The sequence below is a fragment of the Bufo bufo genome, chromosome 1 (genome assembly GCF_905171765.1).
Source record: "Bufo bufo chromosome 1, aBufBuf1.1, whole genome shotgun sequence".
Taxonomy (NCBI): domain Eukaryota; kingdom Metazoa; phylum Chordata; class Amphibia; order Anura; family Bufonidae; genus Bufo; species Bufo bufo.
Window position 1 is genome coordinate 590,186,737 of NC_053389.1, and position 22,253 is coordinate 590,208,989.

General features: G+C 41.8%; 1 protein-coding gene across 1 annotated transcript in view; it reads left to right on the forward strand.

Annotated features, from left to right (window-relative positions):
• LOC120986031 (collagen alpha-1(VII) chain-like) overlaps positions 1 to 22,253 on the forward strand; it is a 570,823-nt gene that overhangs the window by 417,046 nt on the left and 131,524 nt on the right. The gene's annotated exons all lie outside the window — the stretch shown is intronic.

Below are 22,253 nucleotides of genomic sequence, written 5' to 3' on the forward strand. Positions count from 1 at the left end.
CAGGACAAAGGGAGATCACCACTATACACGTGGGGACAACAGGACAGAAATCACCATTCAAACATATAATGTCACAACCCTTGCAGTAAACATAGACACGTACCCTGGAGACAACCGAGGAGTAATTCCATTATCTATCTATTATTCACACAGAACAGTGGCACCAGTGAAATGCCATACTGAGAAATGGTCCAAAGCGTGTATGGGACTGTGGCCAAGGTGAACTTTCATACCGAGAAATGCCCCAAATTTAACTCCCAGAAGTAACTGGTAGGATACATATGGAACAGTGGCACCTGTGAACAGCATCCACATTCAAAGAAAGGAGCAGTAAAGGCATCTAGAAAATCTTGGGCCATTAAGTTCAATAAACCTATGAGTGTCATATGTATTTTTCAGTTTTGATTAAGGTGGGAACTATATGTAGCATTATATCTACTAATATCTTTGAGTAGATTTTTAAGTTTGAATTTAGTAATAATCCTGTCACTGATTATCAGTGGATAGGTTTGTGTTTTCAAATAAATAAATCTTACTGCCTAAGGCTTCTCTGACACATGACATCGGTGGCGGTGATTAGCACTGTTACGTATTGCTTTCAATCACTCACATGAGATCTTGATGAAATGCTCAACATTAGGAGTGTAGAAATGCATAGTGTGCTGAATAGAATGTAACCTAAATGTTGCAGTGGCAGTTTATGGCTGCTGCTGTTCTGTTATTTTGGACGGGGACAGGAGCTGCTCCACTCACCATTTGTCTGCCACAGTTCCAGCCCTCCGACCGCAGTCCCAGTCTTAGGTTTTCTGTGTGTGTATTAGGGATAATAATTAGAGATGCGTCGCAAAGCCAAATATCCTTGTGCTTCATGGTAGCAAATTGATTGAATCTGAAATAGTGTAAAAAAAATACTACTTACTTACTACTATACTACTATACTTACCTCCTCCATTTGCTCGTGACGGGACGGCTGCCGCGATCTTGATGCTAGCCAGAGTGACAACTTTATCTTGGGCCACGTGAGATATATATATGCTGTGCTGTTTGTCCTACCATTTGCCTGAGCAACAGGTTTCACTAGCTCGTGATATCCTGCAAAGATGCTATAATCTTCCCCTGTGCCAACTTATGCCCAATTCCCCGATTCTGACTCTCTGCCGTCTGATCAGTGCCATTCAGAAATATGCTTTACAGCAGCCTTCTATGAGAGAATTTTCTATACATTCCCTGTGACCTGTGCTGGGAGAGGGAGAAAGGGAGTTGTGACCATCACCTATTGTGGATAGTAGCTCCTGTCATATAGGTAATATCTTCCACTGTAATTCTACCTGTGATAATAATGAGATGACTGTTAAAAAAGATCTCTACCGAACAGAAAGTGTCAGTATGCTATAAGGCTTAGTGGTCAGAGTTAAAACTGCAAACATCCAGTATTTTTTTTTAAATATGTATAATGATGAAGAAAACTTAAAAAGATCACCAAAAATTCTTAAAACATATGTTTAACATAAAATTAGGTTTAAACAATATCAAGCTGAAATATGCCTGAATTAGGTGTATTTCAGGCGCAGATTGCTGTGCAATGGTTAGTGCCAAGTCTAAAAAAAAAGTGGGCGTTTTGTGGGTGGGGAAGGGGATGGGCCATCAGGCCCGTCTCATTTACCATTTTTTACGCCTGTTTTAGGTATAGAAAATGGTCTAAATGTAAGACAGCTCGAAAGCTGTCTTACATTTAGAATTGGAGGAGGATCTGCCAAAGTTATGTAGAGGCCGGCGCCTCTTCATAACTTCAGTAATCCACTGCCAGTCTTGATAAATGATGATACATTCTCTTTTAGTCTTGCCAGGAAAGATGTACTATAGACTAACATAGCTTATTTACATATTCTTATGCCATACAGGAAAAGAATTAATATTTATGAGTACAGTTGATTTTATTCTTTCAGTATACGTCACCCATTCTCTCAACACAATTATTAATCAGAAGTTGCAGTGCTTCTCAACAAAAAGATCAGGGGTCATTTTGAAGTATTAAAGAAATAGGGATTCTTTAGCAACATGACCTTAAGTCCTAAGTAACATCAAATATGAATATTTTCACATTCAGAGATTTTTATAATGTTATATCAAACATCATAAAGAATTACTCTTATCTACAGGAAGACTTGTTGGTTTGATTTTTATTTTTTTTATACAGGATATTCGCTTTTTGGTATACCCTTTGGCTGACATGGGGTTAAAAATGTACCATAATCCATTTGTTGATTTCTAGGTCTAGTGGGAGGTGAAGTCTTGATTTTCTAAATGCTTTTAGATTTGAACAGTTTCTTAGCGAAGATATTTTTTGTAAATAACGCAGCAATTCAGTTAGAAGGTGCTCACAAAGTGGTAATGGATTATCAATATGGAAATTTTTTTTCATCTCTTTGTATAATCACATATTCTTGGTCCTCTGAGAATTCATTTAAAGCAACTCCAAGAAGTGCCTCTTATTCATCATCTCACTGAATCATAAACCATCTCCCCCATATTTATGTAATAGGCATTTTGTCATAATATGCTAAGTTACTTCCATTACACATTGTACGGCCACAGAAAAGGAAAAACAAGTTTTCTCAAGTTAACTTTCAGATTACTGTCAGAGCTACGGTTCCCTATTTTAAACATATTCATTGATATAAAAGACTCTGTTATGGCTTTGTTAATGTATGAACACATTTGCTAATATGTATTGAAATTGATAATTAATTTTGGAGTCTGGAACTTTGATTAGTTAAATCTACACCTAGTAGAGTGAGGCTGAAAGAAAAACTAGAATTAGGTAAAATTTAAGAAAGAAAGCGCTTATTAAAAGATGACTTGAAATCGTAAATGATTTCTAAAGAAAAACTATCCTTCACTGCTGTCATCAAACTGCTCAAATGCAACAGCTACCCCTTCTGAATTATTGTATACCTGGCTTCAGCCTTCATCCTATGTCTCCTTTCACATTATCTAGAATCATTGATTGAATGTATAATAATAATGGATGCACCAAATCAATGGAAAATAAAAAAAGGAGATTTAACTTTATTGTCATGGAGTCAGTCCAATATACAGCCAATTAAACACAACATCTAACTAGAGCAAGTAAAGCAATATTTACATATAACTACAATAATATATAAAACTGCCATAGTGATCATCCAAATCATAATATCTGAGTTTAACATTATCACAGATTTAGGAAAGAAACATTACGGCAGTGCAGATTCTTAAATTGCCTACCCGAGTGGAGTAAAGTAAAAATCCTATAGTTTGGCTGACAGACATCCTCCCAGATCTTTTTAACCCAGTTCAAACAGTGCATACTCATATGATAAATACTCTTCACTCATGGTAATTGATTCCAGTAATTTGTTGGGCAGATTTCACTACTGTCTGAAGCGCTTTACGATTGGTAGCAGAACAATTACCATACCAAAACACACAGAAATGCAATTGGTAAGTATATTCTCTATAGTACACCAGTAAAAGTCCACTAATATTCTGCTACACAAGTGAACCTTTTTCAACAACCTCAGAAAAATTTACACTGCTGTGCCTTTTTGATCAAAGCAGAACAGTTTAAAGACCAACTAAGATTCTCCAAAAAATACGTACCTAGGAACTTAAAATACAATCTTGATCATGCATCTTAATCTTTTACCTTTCTAAAATCAACAATAATTTCCTTTGTCTTTTAAATATTGAGTATCAATTTATTCAAATGACACCATGACAAATGCCTTTAAATCCAGAAGAAAAAAAGCAATCTGGTGTGAAGTTGTTTGGGAGCAGCACCTATACAAGCAGACAAACAACGCTAATTTGTGAGTGTTTGCATGTTTGATTTCAAGCGTGTGTTTGTATTAAGTGTGTGACTTAAGATTAAGTGATTTCAGATTCAGGGACTTTAGGAGGGGAGTGGGGACTACACTAAATCAGTTTCTTATCACTGCACTGTATTGTATTTTTTCTCTTTTTTTGCGTAATCCCCATTAGTATGAATTCCTTTATTGACAGCCCAGTCCAGTGCACATCTTGTCTAATGTATTCAGTCCTGGAACAGCCATTTGAGGATGTATATCTTTGTTCAAAATGTAAGCAAATTACTCATTTGGAATGGCACATCCTGTATCTAAATGAGCAAGTTTCAACACTGAGAAGCGTTGACAATTTGGAAAAGAGTTTGCTGCTCACAGAGCAGGCACTCTATGGGGTAGATGTGGGGGAAAGGGGTAGCATGGAGGATCAGGAAAGTAAGGTAGCTAGCTGGGTAACAGTTAGAAAGCGGGGTAGAGGGAAGAGTGCCAGGGAGGCTAGCCCTGATCTAACACCCCAACAAGTTTGCAAGGTTGTCAGATGAGGGGAATGTCAGTTCAGGGAGAGCACTGCGGCAGCCGAACACTTTTACTGCAAGTCAGGGGAATATCGGCTCCAGTAAGCAGGGGACCAGGAGAGCAGGGCAGGCCAGACAGGTGCTGGTAGTGGGAGACTAAATTATTAGGGGTACAGATAGGGTGATCTGTCACAAAGACCGAGATCGTCAAACTGTGTGTTTTCTTCCTGGTGGTCAAGTTCAACACATCGCGGATCGGGTTGACAGTTTACTGAGAGGGGCTGGCGAAGATCCAGCAGTCATGGATTATATTGGAACCAATGACAAAGTTAGAAGTAGGTGGAGCGTCCTTAAAAATGATTTTAGGGATTTAGGTCACAAGCTTAGGGCAAGGACCTCAAAGGTAGTATTTTCCAAAATACTACCTGTACCACAAGCCACACCAGAAAGACAGTGGGAGATCAGGGAGAATTACGAGTGGCTCAAGAACTGGTGTAAGAAGGAGGGGTTTGGGTTCCTGGAGAACTGGGCCGACTTCTCTGTCGGCTACAGGCTTTATCGTAGGGATGGGCTGTACCTCATTGGGGAAGGTACAGCTGTTTTGGTGGAGAAGATGGCTAGAAGGTTCGAGGAGTGTTTAAACTAGGTACTAGGGGGGGATAGAAATTACATTATAGGAGGGGAAGATAGTGCAGATAGAGACCTGGGACAAGGTAATGGAACTGGGGGAGGACTGGAAGGAGGGACTAGAACAGTTCATAAGAAAAGGTATATGGTAAAAAAATATACATAAACCTCTCAATTGTATGTACACTAATGCCAGAAGCCTGACTAATAAAACTGGTGAACTGGAATTTGTGATGTGTGAGGAGGACTATGACATAGTGGGAATAACTGAGATATGGTTGGATGATAGCTATGACTGGGAAGTTAATGTACAGGGTTACAGTCTGTTTAGAAATGTTCAGGAAGAAACTGGTTCAGGACCCAACTAGAGGCATGTCTATACTGGACTTAGTATTAACCAATAGACCTGACAGAACAACAGTTGTGCAGGTTAGGGGACACCTGGGAAATAGTGACCATAAAATAATAACCTTCCAATTCTCATTTTAAAAAAAAAAAGTGTTTCTTCAGGGAGGAACAAAAATACCAACTTTCAAAAAAGATAAATTTTGGCAACTAAGAGAGGCCATAGGCCTAACTAACTGGGACAAAGTCCTCAAAAATAAAAACACAGCCACAAAATGGGGTATTTTTAAAAGCATCCTAAAATCTAATTGTGAGAGGTACATACCATATGGGAATAAAAGGGTAAGGAACAAGAAAAAAAAACCAATGTGGATAAATAGAATTGTAAAGAAACCAATAAATGACAAAAAGAAAGCTTTTAAATCACTAAAACACGAGAATGGCGAGGAAGCATTCAAAAACTAGAATATGTAAAATACTAGAATATGTCAAATACAAATAAAAGCAGCCAAACTAGAGACAGAGAGATTCATTGCCGAAGAGAGTAAAACTAACCCTAAAATGTTCTTCAATTATATAAATGGTAAAAGTATAAATCTGAAGGTGTTGCCCCTTTACAGGGTAATGAGGGGGGAGTTGCAGAGAGCGATGAAGAGAAAGCAAAGCTATTGAATATTTTTCTCTCCACTTTATTCACTGAGGAAAATAAACTGTCAGATGAAATGCAGAATGTAAAAGTAAATTCCCCATTAAAAGTGCCCTGTCTGACCCAGGAAGAAGTACAGCGTAAACTGATTGAGGGTTTTCTAAGAGATGCTATCTTGGAGGACCTCAATGAAAATAAGCATATATCACTCTATCAGCATGGCTTCATAAGGGATCGGTCATGTCAAACTAATTTAATCCGTTTCTATGAGGAGGTAAGGCTACTTTCACACTAGCATTTTTGCTGGATCTGGCGGGGTCCAGCAAAAATGCTTCCATTACTGATAATACAACCACCTGCATCCGTTATGAACGGACACGGTTGTATTATCTTTAACATAGCCAAAACGGATCTGTCATGAACTCCATTGAAAGTCAAAGGGGGACGATCCGTTTTCTATTGTGTCAGAGAAAACGGATCGTTCCCATTGACTTGCATTGTGGGTCATGACAGATTCGTCTTGTTCCGCATCCCATGATGAAATAAATGAGAATCCAACCAAACGGTACGGAATGCATTTTGGAGCATTCCGTTCTGTTCAGTTACGTTTCGTCCCCATTGAGAATGAATGGGGACAAAACAGAAGCGGTTTTTTTCCGGTATCGAGACCCTATGACGATCTCAATACCGGAAAATATTAACGCTAGTGTGAAAGTACCCTAAGTTCTAGACTTGACCACAGCGAATCAATGGATGTTGTATATCTTGACTTCTCCAAAGCATTTGATACTGTCCGATATAAAAGGTTAGTATATAAAATGAGAATGCTTGGACTGGGGGAAAATGTCTGTATGTGGGTAAGTAACTGGCTCAGTGATAGAAAACAGAGGCTGGTTATTAATGGTACACACTCAGATTGGGTCACTGTCACTAGTGGGGTACCTCAGGGGTCAGTATTGGTCCCTAGTCTTTTCAATATATTTATTAATGGGCTTGTAGAAGCCTTGCACAGTAAAATATCAATTTTTGCAGATGACCCTAAACTGTGTAAAGTAATTAACACAGAAGAGGAGAGTATACTGTTACAGATGGATCTAGATAGATTGGAGGCTTGGGCAGAGAAGTGGCAGATGAGGTTTAACACTGACAAATGTATGGTTATGCACATGGGAAGGAATAATGCAGGTCATCAGTACATACTAAATGGTAAAACACTGGGTAACACTGACATGGAAAAGGACCTAGGAATTTTAGTGGACAGCTAAACTAAGCTGTAGAAACCAGTGTCAGGCAGCTGCTGCCGAGGCCAATAAGATAATGGGTTGCATCTAAAAGGGGCATAAATGCCCGTAATGAGAACATAGTCCTGCCACTTTACAAATCACTAGTCAGACCATACATGGAGTACTGTGTACAGGTCTGGGCTCCTGTGAACAAGGCAGACATAGCAGAGCTGGAGAGGGTTCAGAGGACGGCAACTAAAGTAATAACTGGAATGGGTGAACTACAGTACCCTGAAAGATTATCAAAATTAGGGTTATTCACTTTAGAAAAAAGACGACTTAGGGGAGACCTAATAACTATGTATAAATATATCAGGGGTCAGTACAGAGATCTCTCCCATCAGCAATTTATCGACTGTGACGAGGAGACATCCTTTGCATCTGGAGGAAAGAAGGTTCGTACACAAACATAGATGAGGATTCTTTATGGTAAGAGCAGTGAGACTATGGAAGGTGGTGATGGAGAATTCACTAAAAGAGTTCAAAAGGGGCCTGGATGTATTTCTGGAGTATACTAATATTACAGGCTAGTTGCTAGAGATGGGTTGTTGATCTAGTCAGAAAGGTATTTTTTTTCCCCTAAAGTGAGGGAAATTGGTTTCTACCTCACAGGGTTTTTTTGCCTTCACCTGGATCAACTTGCAGCATAACAGGCCGAACTGGATGGACAGATGTCTTTTTTCAGCCTTATAAACTATGTTACTATTCTGAACCTCCTCTCTGTATGCCTTTTCATCATTTCCCCTGATTAAACCAATCACCATAGTATCATGTGCAAACTTAAGAACTGTGTTTCCTAGCAGCAGCACACTCATAGATATACAGAGAGTACAAAAAAGAACACAGTATACAACCTTGAAGAACACTAGTGTTAAGCATAATAAGTGCTGAAAAATTACCTAGCTTGACTGACTGAACTCTGTTACTAAGAAAGTCCAAAATCCAATTACAAAGAAGTGTATTGACTACTGATGGACGAACATCGGCCAGGACGATTTGCGAACGCGATCAAATGTTCGCAAACCGCAAGTTCGCGCGGGCCCCATTCACTTTAATGGCAGGCGAACCTGTAAAACCTTCAGGTCATTAATGCAGCCACCAAATACTTAGAAGAAGTGCACAAATCGTCCCACAACATGGACAGTGACATACCAGAGGGGGATCAATAGCAAAAATTCCCACCAAAAAATATGTATTTTAATCAGGGGCCATTTTTATGCATCTTAAAGGGAAACTGTCAAAAATGTGGCCTGCTGGAGCCTAGAAAATTTGTATTTTAGGCCACGGGAGTACAGGCCCCAAACATTAGGCATTTACTGGACAGAAAACGTCAAGTGATTATGTGGCTGGAGGTATATTAGACGGTCATTGAATAACAATTTTACTTCAGGCAAGTGGAGTACAGGCCCCAAAAATTATTCATTTAATGTACAGAAAAGAACAAGTGATTATGTGGCTGGAGATATATTAGACGGTCATTGGATATCAATTTTGCTGCAGGCCAGTACAAATAAATGTCAAATACATATGTTTAAAAGAACTAAAAATATAAAATTTTATTAAAAACATGGCTAACGAAAACCCCAAATAAACCCCAAATGATAATAGGTGAAATTCAATAACACATAGTCGTCACAGGTGTTGAATTCCTCCGAGGCCCCAACAATTAGGCATTTACCGTACAGAAAATATCAAGTGATTTTGTGGCTGGAGGAATATTAGACGGTCAATGGATATCAATTTTACTGCAGGCCAGTGGACTACAAGCCACAAAAATTATTCATTCACCGTACAGAAAAGAACAATTGATAATGTGGCTGGAGGTACATTAGGCGGTCACCGTATAACAATTTTACTGTTGGCCAGTTAGATTACAGGCCCCAAAAATTATGCATTCACCGTACATAAAAGATCAAGTGATTATGTGGCTGGAAGTACAGTCAAATCCATAAATATTGGGACACCGACACAATTCTAACATTTTTGGCTCTATACACCACCACAATGGATTTGAAATGAAACAAACAAGATGTGCTTTAACTGCAGACTGCCAGCTTTAATTTGAGGGTATTTACATCCAAATCAGGTGAACAATGTAGGAATTACAACAGTTTGCATATGTGCCTCCCACTTGTTAAGGGACCAAAAGTAATGGGACATAATAATAATCATAAATCAAACTTTCACTTTTTAATACTTGGTTGCAAATCCTTTGCAGTCAATTACAGCCTGAAGTCTGGAACGCATAGACATCACCAGACGCTGTGTTTCATCCCTGGTGATGCTCTGCCAAGTCTTTACTGCAACTGTCTTCAGTTCCTGCTTGTTCTTGGGGCATTTTTCCTTCATTTTTGTCTTCAGCAAGTGAAATGCATGCTCAATCGGATTCAGGTCAGGTGATTGACTTGGCCATTGCATAACATTCCCCTTCTTTCCCTTAAAAAACTCTTTGGTTGCTTTTGCAGTATGCTTTGGGTCATTGTCCATCTGCACTGTGAAGCGCCGTCCAATGAGTTCTGAAGCATTTGGCTGAATATGAGCAGATAATATTGTCCGAAACACTTCAGAATTCATCCTGCTGCTTTTGTCAGCAGTCACATCATCAATAAATACAAGAGAACCAGTTCCATTGGCAGCCATACATGCCCACACCATGACACTACCACCACCATGCTTCACTGATGAGGTGGTATGCTTAGGATCATGAGCAGTTCCTTTCCTTCTCCATACTCTTCTCTTCCCATCACTCTGGTACAAGTTGATCTTGGTCTCATCTGTCCATAGGATGTTGTTCCAGAACTGTGAAGGCTTTTTTAGATGTCGTTTGGCAAACTCTAATCTGGCCTTCCTGTTTTTGAGGCTCACCAATGGTTTACATCTTGTGGTGAACCTTCTGTATTCACTCTGGGGAAGTCTTCTGTTGATTGTTAATGTTGACACACATACACCTACCTCCTGGAGAGTGTTCTTGATCTGGCCAACTGCTGTGAAGGGTGTTTTCTTCACCAGGGAAAGAATTCTTCGGTCATCCACCACAGCTGTTTTCCGTGGTTTTCCGGGTCTTTTGGTGATGCTGAGCTCACCGATGCGTTCCTTCTTTTTAAGAATGTTCCAAACAGTTGTTTTGGCCATGCCTAATGTTTTTGCTATCTCTCTGATGTTTTTTTTTTTTTCCAGCCTAATGATGGCTTGCTTCACTGATAGTGACAGCTCTTTGGATCTTATCTTGAGAGTTGACCGCAACAGATTCCAAATGCAAATAGCACACTTGAAATGAACTATGGACCTTTTATCTGCTCATTGCAATTGGGATAATGAGGGAATAACACACACCTGGCCATGGAACAGCTGAGAAGCCAATTGTCCCATTACTTTTGGTCCCTTAACAAGTGGGAGGCACATATGCAAACTGTTGTAATTCCTACACCGTTCACCTGATTTGGATGTAAATACCCTCAAATTAAAGCTGACAGTCTGCAGTTAAAGCACATCTTGTTCGTTTCATTTCAAATCCATTGTGGTGGTATTTAGAGCCAAAAATGTTTGACTTGTGTTGATGTCCCAATATTAGATGGTCATCGTTTAGAGCCATCGTTTGATGTCCCAATATTAGATGGTCATCGTTTAGAGCCATCGTTTAGAGCCAAAAATGTTTGACTTGTGTTGATGTCCCAATATTAGATGGTCATCGTTTAAAATTTTACTACAGGCCAGTGGACTACAGGCCCCAAAAATTATTCATTTACCATACAGAAAAGAACAATTGATAATGTGGCTGGAGGTACATTAGGCGGTCACCGTATAACAATTTTACTGTTGGCCAGTTAGATTACAGGCCCCAAAATTATGCATTCACCGTACATAAAAGATCAAGTGATTATGTGGCAGGAAGTGTATTAGATGGTCAATAGTGTTGAGCACGAATATTCGAATAGCGAATTTTTATCGTGAATATTGCCAATTCGAGAATTGCCGAATATTTTTAATATAGTGCTACATATTTGTTATATCGAATATTTGGAATTTTTTTCTATCTGAACCCATGATTCCTCTCTGCTTCTTGCTTGTGGGCAAATGAGAAGGAAGCAATGTCCAGTTCACAACAATACTTAGTGCACCAATCAGTAATCTGTAAAAAGACCTGCTAAAATGTGAAGTTGCACGTAGTGAGAAAAAATATTCTAATCACTGCCGATTAGCGCAATCGCGAATATATTGGAGCACTTGACTCTATCTGCATATAAAGCTATTCTAATGTTCTGCCGTGCCAACCATTTTCTCCAGTCTCAGGAAACTTATACCAGCTTGAAAAATGTTGCGATTTTTACATTGCCCATTTTTTGCATTCAATAAAAATAATCTCGAATTCTCGAAATTGACGAATATATGACGAATATTCTACAAAATATTCGTGAAAAAACGCGAATTCGAATCTAGCCCCTGCCGCTCATCATTAACGGTCAATGGATATAAATTTTACTGCAGGCCAGTGGACTACAGGCCCCAAAAATTATTAATTCACCGGACAGAAAACATCAAGTGATAATGTGGCTGGAGGTATATTAGACGGTCATTGTATATCAATTTTACTGCAGGCCAGTAAACTACAGACCCCAAAAATTATGCATTCACCGTACATAAAAGATCAAGTGATTATGTGGCTGGAGGTATATTAGACGGTCAATGGATATCAATTTTACTGCAGGCCAGTGGAATACAGGCCCCAAAAATTATTAATTCACCGGACAGAAAAGATCAAGTGATTATGTGGCTGGAGGTACAGTATATTAGACGGTCAATGGATATCAATTTTGCTGTAGGCCAGTGGAGTACAGGCCCAAAAAATTATTAATTTACCGGACAGAAAATAACAATTGATTATGTGGCTGGAGGTATATTAGATGGTCACTGGATATCAATTTTACTGCAGGCCAGTACAAATAGATGTCAAATACATATGTTTAAAAGAACAAAAAATATAAAATTGGATTAAAAATCCCCCCTCTGGAAAAAGAACTAATGATAATAGTTGAAATTCGATAACAAGTGGTCGTCACAGGTGTTGAATTCCTCCGAGGTCCCAAACATTAGGCATTCACCGGACAAAAAGGCTTTTTATGCCGCTGAATTTACATAAGACAGGGACCAATATTTCTTCTGAGTGGTGGTGGATATGTGTGGGCTGGCATTAGGAAATTCAAATAAACGTGGTCGTCACAGGTGTTGAATTCCTCCGAGATCCATACCTCATTCATTTAAAAAAAATGCAAGGTAGTCCACACTGTCGTGAGCTAGGCGAGTGCGCTTATCGGTCATGATCCCCCTTGCTGCGCTGAACGTCTTTTCGGACACTCGACGAGGGGCAAGCCAAGAGTTCCATGGCAAATTGTGCCAGCTCTGGCCACAGGTCAAGCCTGCACACCTAGCATTCCAGGGGTTCCTCGCTTCTCAGAGCGTCCACATCGGCCGTTAACCCTATGTAGTCTGACACCTGTCGGTCTAGGCATTCCCTGAGGCTGGATCCAGAGAGCGGCTGTTGATGGGTTGGCTGCAAGAATGACCTCATATCCGAAGTGACCAACACATCTTCAAACTGCCCTCTTCTTGCATACGCTGTAGGATTGGTACTTGCAACTCTTTCTCTGTGGGTGGAAATTCCTTTGCCAGTGCCCGTTAACCACAGAATGCAGCATCTCTCGCAGCGAGGCCTGGAAATGCATTCTGACAGTCCTCTGTGATGCTGGTAACATGTCCGCCATTTTGTGTTTGTACCAGGGGTCTAAGTACGTTGCCACCCAGTACTGGTCCTTGCCCTTTATGCTTTTTATGTGTGGGTCCCTCTTCAAACACTGGAGCATGAAGGCCCCCATTTGCACTAAATTGGAAGCGGTGGAGCGGCCTGGCTCCTGCTCATCGCCCAGGAGAATGTCGTCCTCGGTCTCCTCCCCCCATCCACGAACAACACCAGGGATCCCCGAAAAGTTTAAAGCCTGCTCTTCTTGCTCCTCCACCTCCTCCTCCTCTCCCCAGGCACCATCCTCCTCTGACTCTTCTTCAGACTCCTGCTCACTTGTCTCAGATGGAGTAGCCCCCCCGGGAGTTAATTCAGTATTGCAACTTCCTCATCTTCCTCGACGGCTTGATCAATGACATGACACAATGCACGCTCCAGAAAGAAGGCGTAAGGTACGATGTCACTGATGGCGCCTTGTGGTGCAACGGAAGAGGCGGTAGCAGTGGAAAAGGAGGAGTCAACCGAGGAGGAGACGAAGGATGGAGTAGGAGGAGGAGAAGAAGAGGCAGGCCTGCATGCAATTCGTGGTGGTAACACCAAATCCACACGGGTGCCATGGGTTGCATGCTTGACAGCCGTCAGAAAGTTCACCCAGTGGGCAGTAAAAGTTATGTACCATCCCTGCCCGTGCTAGACCACGTGTCTGTGGTCAGATGTATCTTGGCACCGACACTGTGTGCCAGAGATACATTTACTTGCCGCTGAACATGACCATGTGGCCATATAGCTCTGGGATGCCCTTCTGGGAGAATTATTTCCTTCCGGGGACCTTCAATTGTGTTGTGCCAATGGCCACAAATGTTCTTAAGGCCTCAGAGTCCTCCAGTTTATATGGCAGTAGTTGGTGGGCTAGCAGTTCTGACAAGCCAGCGGTCAGCCGTTGGGCAAGAGGGTTATCCGGCGTCATCAACTTTTTACGTTTGAACATTTGGGCCATGGAAGCCTGCCTTTTGCTAGTTGAACGCGACAATGGCACAGTGGAAGGTGGAGTGGAGAACAAATGGGAGGGAAAGGAGAAGAGGCAGGACGTGGAGCGCCGGGAGTGTGGCTTTGTGGGTTCTGACGGTGTTGCTCCCACTGGGCTCGGTGAAGGGAGGCCTAGTGCCTTCTTAAGGCGGTAGTCCCTAGGTGAGTGTTGGGCTTATCGCGACTTATGCGCTGACAGCACAGGCTGCAGATGGCAACACTATTGTCAGCAGCTGACATGTTAAAAAAAGCCCACACTGCGGAGCCATGTCCTGGGAGCGCCAGATGTGACCGTGCATGGTGGATGGCTCGCTCCAGTATATTTGCAGTCTGCTTTTTGCCTCCTGTGCACTGCAAGTTCTGCCTGCTTCTCCTCCTTCTCCTGCCTATCTGCTGCTCTGTCTCTCCCTCTGAACTCCCCTGCTCTTCCTCTCTTATGGGAACCCAGGTGATGTCCATCGACACGTCATCATCATCACCTTCACCAACACTGACATTAGAGATCTCGGAGTAGGCAGCAACAACGGGGACCACCCTCCTTGGGCTGATCTGGGTACTGTCGTCAGAACCCTGGGTGGCAGCCGTTGCTACCTCCTCTTCCTCATCCGATGCCAAGAATGGCTGCGCATCGGTAAGGTCTGGGAATCAATGGCAAAATAATTCCTCTGACTCGAGTGGAAGGGCTATGGTGGTGGTCGTCGTGTCTTTGGGGGTGCACACAGCAGAGAGTGAGGAGGGTGCTGATACAGAGGATGAGGAGGGTGCAGAAGCGGAAGGCTGAGTGAGCCACTCAACCAACTCTGGTGCATCCTTTGACGTAATCGCACACACCTTCTCCAACTTCCCACTTCGGCTCCTGCCTAGTGCACCTGCCCGACCCCTACCACCCCTGCGGAATAGCCTGCCTCTTCCTCTGCCTGTCATTTTCAAAATGACCCTGTGACAAAGTCCTTATAGAAGAGCAGTTTTTGTGGAAGCAGGTGTATAGAACCCCTTAATGAGTTTTACTTGGGAGCAACTGGTATATCACACCAGTTGCAATTAGTTGTTCCAATAGCGTTTGTCCCTCTGCATAGCTGCTGTATCGCATCAGAACCGCACACAACTGCTGAACAATACAAATGCACTATAATATACTTTCTATGTTAGAAAGTATATTATAAGTATATCACATCCCTCAGTCTGTCACACCTATTGATAACACACCTATACCAGTCCTTAAAAGGACTTTTGTGGCCCTATTAGCTAGCGTTTGGTGTCTCTAACAGTCTGTCCCTGCTCCACACAGCAACCTCTCCCTACACTGGCAAGACAGAATTTAAAATGGCGGCCAGATCAGGGTTTATTTATAGGGTAGGGGGGTGTGTCCATATGCTGAAACGTCTCAATTGGCTGTCCTGTCCCACCTGAGTGATGTGTCATGGGTCAAAGTTCAGCACAATGCAAAAGAATATGGCGCCGGCGGACATCACCATATGTTCAGCGAACCGCGAACGAGCAAAGTTCGCCGCGAACTGACCACCGGGCGAACCCCAAGGCCATCTCTAGTACTGACCCCCAACTGACTGAGCTAAAAATCTATCTATGAAGGATACGTATATTAAAGGGAACTACATTATAAAGCAGAAGATGCTAAGCAGAGTGCATATAGTTTTATAGGAAAAGATTCGGTGTAACCTGTATTTTATTTGTTCATATTCCTGCTCATTCAGGGTTTTGACTTTAAAGGGCATCTGTCAGCAGATGAAACTGTCTGACCTGTTACATGTGCACTTGGCAGCTGAAGGCATCTGTGTTGGTCCCATGTTCATATGTGCCCGCATTGCTGAGAAAAATGATTATATACTATGCGATCGCCTGCTTGACTTCAAAGCTCAGAATGTGCAGGAATTAACCACCTAACTGTTTTGCCCGAGTTCAGCTCCAGCAGTAGAAAAGTAGCTAACTGGAGGGGGGAGGGCTGTTTTAGATGCTGCTATCTCCTGAATGGAAACAACTGTTCTTGTTTGAAAGCTGACATTCCAAGCTTTTGGAATGTCAGCTTTCAAACAAGACCAGTTGCATGTTGCTACTATTCAGGAGATATCAGCATCTAAAACAGCCCTCCCCCTCCAGTTAGCTTCTTTTCCCACTGCCCGAGCTGGACTAGGTGGTTAAAGTGAATAAAATACAAGCTATACTGAATCTTTTCTCACAGAACTATATATCAATCCCTTTAAATGCTAATGTAAAGTCAATAAAAAATATGAGCATATGAATCCCGCTTATCCAAATGAGACAATACTGTATGTATTGCAGTAGATATCACATCCTGTATTGCTCTATGTTGTTTTTAAGCAAATTGATAATGATCTATAGTAGCAGGAAAACTCCACAAAACTAATCTTTCAAAATATTTGCTAATGGCTCCATTCACACGTCCGCAATTCCGGAACGGAATTGTGGACCCATTCATTTCTATGGGGTCGCACGATGTGCGGCCTGGATCCGGAAATGCGGACCCACACTTCCGGGTCCACAATTCAGATCCCGAAAAAAATAGAACTAGTCCTATTCTTGTCCGCAATTGCGGACAAGAATAGGCATTTTCTACTATGTGCCGGCGATGTGCGGTCCGCAAAATGCGGAATGCACATTGCCGTTGTCCGTGTTTTGCGGATCCGTGGATCTGCAAAACACACACAGATGTGTGAATGGACCCAATGACAGACGTTAAAGCTGAAGAGACCTTAGGATCTGGCACAATAGCGGCCATCTTAAAGCTTGTAACAATTGCAACTGTTTAGCAGAGATTCTTAATACTCGTCCAGACACCCCATCTGGGCCTGCAGCCTTACTTGTCTCCACCATACTCAAAACAATAAAAACATCTATGACAGCACTACATTCAGTACTAAAACGGAAGGTTGGATCAACAAAAGTGAAGCTAAATAGTATCTATACGATGTACAACAAGCATTAATTGAGCATGTAGAAGGAGCTCACGCAAACTATGTCTGCATGTCACAATGTTAACAGGGGGCTCTCTTTATTAGGCGGGTGCGTAATTATAGGGGTCAAAGAAATCACAGTTGCTAGAGGGCCCACAAGCCAAGGGGGCCCATAGGCCCCCTCACCAAACTGTTAATGTCCTTTCTGATTTTCTTTAATGTCTGGCATCCAAAGTATAGTTAATCTGAGACACTGCAGGGGAAAAACATTTATAATGCTGGACATCCCCCATTGTCAGAAAGGACATAATTAACCATTTAATACCAAAAGGAAAAAGTGGGCCAGTATATTGTCACGAAAGCAAAGCTGTGGAGAAAAATGCAGATAGGTGGATGTAAGGGTTACAGTGTTCTCATAGCACATGTCTATGTGGAAAAGACTATTGAGCTGTACAAAAGATTATACTCCACCCCTACCATTACTTAGAGTGGTGCTGGTGTGTAGGGGTATCCACTAACTACTGTGAGGATGATATTAGGGACTACAGGCCCAGTAGAATAAAGGCTATGTACACCTTTGGAGGCAATTTTTGTTTATGATTGCATTCTACAAATTTTTGGCTAAAAATCATATTTTCAATCGGCTTTTATTAAAAAATATTGAGCCATTCTGCTACAAAGGGTTAACTGTTTTTCTAACTGTGTGACTGGTACTTTCACTTTGTGCCGGTCATCTAATAACCCTTTTTTCTAAACTACTAAAAGGTCAAAAACACTTATTTAAGCCACATTTTTATCAGTAAGATAAGCATTGAGCTTTAATGAGTGTTTATAAGGTCAGAGATAAGAGATAAGTAGCCCTTCAAATCCACAGATTGCTGAAGACAAACCCCCATTAAACCTCCAGACCTCCAATCAGAACCCCAGACTCCTCAATCAGACCTCCCATTAGATATCCAGACCCCTATATCTGACCCCATTAGACCTCCATACCCCCAATCAGACCCCCATTAGACCTCCAAACCCCCAATCAGACCCCCATTAGACTTCCAGACCGCCAATCAGACCACCATTAGACCTCCAGACCGCCAATCAGACCCCCATTAGACCACCAGACACCCACTAGACTTCCAAACCACCATATCTGACCCCAATAGACCTCCCAGCCCCCAATCAGACTCCCATTAGACTTTTAGAACCCCATTAGACCTCCAGACCCCCAATCGGACCCCCATTAGACCTCCAAACCCCCAATCAGACCCCCATTAGACCTCCAGAACCCCAATCAAACCCCCATTAGACCTCCAGCCCCCAATCAGACCCCCACTAGACCTCCAGACCCACAATTGGACCCCCATTAGGCCTCCAGACCCCCATTAGACCTCCAGACCCCCAATCTAACCTCCAGACCCCCATTAGACCTCTCAGATCCCCTATATCAGACCTCAGATCAGACTTCAAAATAAATAAATTAACTTACCTTTCCTTCACCGCTGCCACTCTCCATGTCTGGCAGTCTCCCTGTTCTCTTCTCAGGGCCCGTGCTGCAGTCACCTGACTGCCTGCAGTGTTAGGTCACAGTGCGCTCTGTACGTCCTGATGCTGCAGGCAGCCAGGACACAGCAGCGAGGGCCCCGGGAAGAGCGAGCAGAAGGAGGGGAGGAGATGCACTGCATCTTATAAATACAGCACCACTGGCAAGGGGAACCCTCTTGGCCCCCCTGGCTTAGGGGCCCCGTAGCAAGGGCGACCGCTATGACCCCTATAGCTATGCCAGTGGTCACTTAAAGGAAATGTATCACCAAAAAAAAAAATTCTGCCAGTTAAAACCAGGTAGTGACACATTTCCTTTTTTACTAATCAGTTTTTATTATCTGATTGTACTTTTTTTTTTTTTTGCCGAACATTATTATGGGGGCCACTATCTTGCCTGAGCTGTTCTTAACAGTATTTAGAAAGCATAAAGAAAATTGCTTTATGGCAGCCCATGAGCGAGAGACATAATGGTCTTGAGCTGACCCTTTTAACTTCTATGGGAGAGTTTTCTTGGCATGCTCTGTGATCTGTACAGAGCTCATTGTACAAGGGAAGAATAGATAAGCTCTGACAATCACCTGTTGTGAATGGTGGATTCTGTCTTATCTACCGTGTTTCCCCGAAAATAAGACATCCCCCGAAAATAAGACCGACCTCTAGTTTTGCCTATCGCTGTAATATAAGGCATCCCCCCGAAAATAAGGCCTCCCCTATAATAAAGCATCCCCCGAAAATAAGGCCTCCCCGATTAAAAAACATCCGCCGAACATAATGACTCCCCGATTATAAAGCATCGGCCGGACATAATGCGTCCCCGATTATAAAGCAAGCCACCCCAGAATGTAAGGAGCTCACTGATTGGCCGCAGCCGCCGCCAGAACAAGCTGCCGCCTTCTTCCGCCTGCTGCTCGCTCTGCCCTGATGGAGTCTCACAACTTGGCTGGCACGGACACACAGGGGACGGGATGACAGGTGGGGGGGGGATATCTGATGGAAGGTGGGGGATGTCTGGTGAAGATGGGGGGGACTAAAAACGGTAATTTAAATGACACAGGGTGATCAGAGGGCGGAACAAAATGACACAGGAGGATCAGAAGGGGGTACTAAAATGCTATAGTAATCCCTCTGATTCTCCTGTACCATTTAGATTCCCCCTTCTGATCCCCCTGTGTCATTTTAAGTGATCCCCCTCCCCACCCTGATACCCCTGTGTCATTTTGCTTCCCTTCTCTGATCACCCTGTGCCATTTTAAGTGAACCCCCTCCCCACCCTGATTTCCTTTTTTTTTGTTCAACAATAAATGTGTACCGTATTTTTCTTCATGGAAAAATAAGACATCCCCTGAAAATAAGACCTAGCGCATCTTTTGGAGCAAAAATTAATATAAGACACTGTCTTATTTTCGGGGAAACAGGGTATACACAGAGGTGATATCATTACAGGCAGGATTAGAATAACAGATAAGCAGATAACTGCAGTAAAGTGATCTGTTCAGACGGACAAGTGGTGCCTTCTATTAGGCTTAGTGCCCAGTGCAAAAACTGCAGAATTTTGTTTTTTTTAAATATAGATATTGAGATGGAAAAGTAAAAAAAAAAGTCATCAAAATTATTTAAAAATCCAGTATATTAATCACAAAAATGTGATTTAAACAATAGGTCATTTTCTGATGGCACATTCCCTTACATTTTTTTCTGCTGTTTGCGCAAATGAGCACTTACTATGTGAGGTGACTCACCCATTTCTTATGCAGTCATAATTCCCCTTCTTCAAAGACTTCACTATGACCTATTAGAGTCGGATAATAATGTTCACCATCTGCCACAGCTCTGCAAAAATGAAAATGATCAAATAAGGAGGGGTTACATGCATACAGTATGTCCACATATTAGGCGTCAATAACAGGCAGGTGTGTACTTTAGTTTACAGGTACTTATTAATTGTGATATACCTTTCATAGCTTTGCATTCCTTTGGGAATGTCATCTCCTTTGTTTGTTTCTATGGAATGACAACAGCAATGAACAAAGTATAAAAAGAATTGTGAACACTTTTCTTTAGTTATTTTATGCTGTTTTATGATGTTTCCTTCTCCATTCAAACCTATTCATTGAATACTGTTACAATGTACTGTGGGAGTTGAGGTTACAGTTCAACAGAGCAAATTTGTTGGGTGACAGGTCTGACTGTGGTGTGAAGCTGAACTGCTGTTTCCAAAGGCTAATTGTAACTTGGAAGCAGAGTTCAAATGGAAATAATTACATGAAATCACCTTAAGCTAGTACAACCAGTAAAGGAAAATATTTGCAAATTTAATTTGCAAGGAAACGTGTCAACTGATTTTTATCTGCCAGTTAAAACCAGATAGTAACACAAATCCTTGTTTCTAGTCTGTTTTTATTTTCTGATCACAGATCTTTTTATTCAATTTCCTGAACATGATTATGGGGGCGGCCATCTTGCCTGATCTGTTCTTAACAGCATTTAGAAATCTTTTATAGATTTACTCCCATGGACCATAGACACAATGGTCGGGGGGGAAACTCATTGGGCCAGATTTATCATTACTCTGACAGCTCACTCCACTTTAACATATGGCTAAAGTCAGTTTTAGCCAAGTCAGATTTATGATTGGCCCTTTAAGACTGTAATAAATGTGGTTTGACGGTAGCAGTTTATCCGTCAGTAAGCAGCTTTACAAAAGTCGCACATCTTTACGAAAAAGTTGCACGTTTTTATAAAAAAAAGTCGCATGTTTTATTAAAAAGTCTCATAAAATAAGCATGGTCCTCACTGGAGTGAAATTGCGACTTTTTTGCGACTTTTTAAATAGTCCCAATAGTAAATCTGTCAAGAGATTCATTTACATAAGAAAACACGCCCACTTTCAGAAAACTGGCGAGCATAGTGCAGAGCAGAAAAAAGTCGCAAATTTGTGCGCAGTTTTAGCGTTTGGGACTTTTTTGGGGACTTTTTCACTCCATTATTCTGACCTGAGCTAATGATAAATCTGGCCCATTGACTTCTATGGGAGAGTTTTCTAGGCATGCTCTGTGACCTGTGCAGAGGTCACTTTACAAGCAAGGAATAGATAAGCTTTGACAATCACTTATTGTTTTTGACGGATGCTGTGTTATCCTGGTATGATGGTGATATGCGTTATTCCAATCCTGTCTTTAAAATGACAAGCAGATAACTGCAGTAAAGTGATCTGTACAGTACAAGAAATGATGCCTATTATTAGGCTTAAGTACCCAGTGTGAAAACTGCAGGATTTTGTTTAGTTTTTTTTTATATTATAAAAAAAAACACCAAAATTCTTTAAAAATATGTTTAACATAAAAATGTAATTTAAAGATTAGGTGATTTTCTTAGGACACAATCCCTTTAAGTATTTGAGTGGAGTCACAGTTAGGCTTCATTCACACGTCCGCAATTCTGTTCCGCATTTTGCGGAACGGAATTGCGGACCCATTCATTTCTATGGGGCCGCACAATGTGCTGCCCGGATCTGGAAATACGGACCCGCACTTCCGGGTCCGCAATTCCGATCCCAAAAAAATAGAACATGTCCCATTCTTGTCTGCAATTACGGACAAGATTAGGCATTTTCTATTAAGTGCCGGCGATGTGCGGTCTGCAAAATGCAGAACGCACATTGCCGGTGTCCTTGTTTTGCAGATCCGTGGATCTGCAAAACACACACGGATGTGTCAATGGACCCTTACTGAAAGCATACTGACACATACCGTACTTTTCACATAAA